The following is a 1,598-nucleotide window of genomic DNA, read 5'->3' as shown; positions in this document are numbered from 1 at the left end:
AAAATCAATGAAACCAAAAGCTGTTTCTTTGAAAAGATCAATACAATCAATAAACCTCTAGCAAACTAAGAAAAAGGGAGAGGAGAGAAATTGCTAATATCAGAAATGAAAAAGAGCCGATCGCCACAGATCTCATGAACATTAAAAGCATGACAAACGAATACTATGAACAACTTTATGCTTACAAATTTGATAATCTAGATGAAATGGACAGGGTTCTTCAAAAACACAATCTACCAAAACTCATATAAAAATAAATAGATCATCTGAATAGACTTATATCTCTTTTTAAATTGAATTAATAATTAATAATCTATCAAAACAGAAAGCTCCAGGCCATATGAGTTTACCGGTGAATTCCTCCAAACATTTACAAAACGACAATTCTCTACAATCTTTTTCAAAGAATAGAAGGAGAGAGAATACTTACTAATTTATTCTATGACACTAGCATTACCCTAATATTAAACCAAAGACATTACAAGAAAAGGAAACTACTGATCCATATTTCTAATGAGCATAAATGCAAAAATTTTCAAAAGAATATTAGCAAATCGAATCCAAAAGAGTATTTAAAATGTTATACACAACAATCAAATGAAATTGATCTCAGGTAGTCAAAGCTGGTTCAACATTCAAAATCAACTGATGTAATCCATCATATCAACAAGCTAAAGAAGAAATATGACATGATCATATCTGCATAAATACTTCATGCAAAGTATTTGACAAAATTTAATGCCCATTCCTGATTTAAAAATCTCAGTAAACTAGGACAGAGGGAAACTTTCTCAACTTGATAAAGACTATTGACAAAAAATCCTACAACTGACATCATAATTAATGGTGAGAAGCTCAAAGCTTTCCCATTAATATCAGATACAAACCAAAAATATCTCCTCTCATCACTCCTTTTCAACATTGTACAAAGGTCTTGTCAATGCAAAAGGCAAGAAAAGGAAATAAAAGGTATACAGATTGAGAAGACATAAAACTGTTTCTATTTGCAGATGTCATGATCATCTATGTAGAAAATCTGAAAGTATTAAAAAAAAAAAAAAACCTCCTAGAACTGAGAAGCAATTATAGCAGGTTGCAAGACACAAGGTTAATATATAAAAGTCAGTTGCTTTCCTATAGACCAACAATGAACAAATGGAATATGAAATTAAAAATAAATTACCAGGAAAGACGGCAGACTAGGTAAAAGCGGGGTGTGGGTATTCCCAGGTCTGCATTGAAATTACAACCAAATTATAAAATAATCAATGTGGAAAATCACCTAAAATCCAGCTGATCGAAACACCTATATCTGATAATATAAAGGAGCCACACTGAAGCCAGTAGGAGGGGCAAATTTGAGAATCAGGCTGGACCTGCACCTGTGGGTGGTGGAGGATCACTGGAAGGGAGAGAGAGGCTGCAGAGGCTCCCCTGAAGAAGAAGAAGTCCTGGCCTCATTCTGGAGCTCCCCAGCCCAGGGTCCCAGCCATGGGAAGAGGAGACTCCAATAACTTTGACTGTAAAAACCAAAGGGGATTTCCACCATCTGGGTGAGACAGAAGGAGACTGAAACCCTAGACACCCCTTTGAAGGAC

The sequence above is a fragment of the Pteropus vampyrus genome, unplaced genomic scaffold (genome assembly GCF_000151845.1).
Source record: "Pteropus vampyrus isolate Shadow unplaced genomic scaffold, Pvam_2.0 Scaffold533, whole genome shotgun sequence".
Taxonomy (NCBI): Eukaryota; Metazoa; Chordata; class Mammalia; order Chiroptera; family Pteropodidae; genus Pteropus; species Pteropus vampyrus.
The sequence above is the reverse complement of the archived record's forward strand: the minus strand, read 5'-3'. Positions refer to the sequence as shown.